The following is a 200-nucleotide window of genomic DNA, read 5'->3' on the forward strand; positions in this document are numbered from 1 at the left end:
GGTGTTTTTTTTGTTGGGGGGTGTTCTTTTTTTTTTTTTTTTTTGGTTTGTTTTTTTTTTTCATTCAGTTTGCCAGACTGCGAACATCACACAACATTTTATCGGTTAATCATTTGTTTATAGGCACAATTATAAATGAATTAGGTTTACATCATTTCCCGCCCCAGTCTCCACCCTACCCCTAAAAAGAGGAAGGGGGG

This window comes from Buceros rhinoceros, unplaced genomic scaffold (assembly GCF_000710305.1).
Source record: "Buceros rhinoceros silvestris isolate BGI_N320 unplaced genomic scaffold, ASM71030v1 scaffold35605, whole genome shotgun sequence".
NCBI lineage: Eukaryota > Metazoa > Chordata > Aves > Bucerotiformes > Bucerotidae > Buceros > Buceros rhinoceros.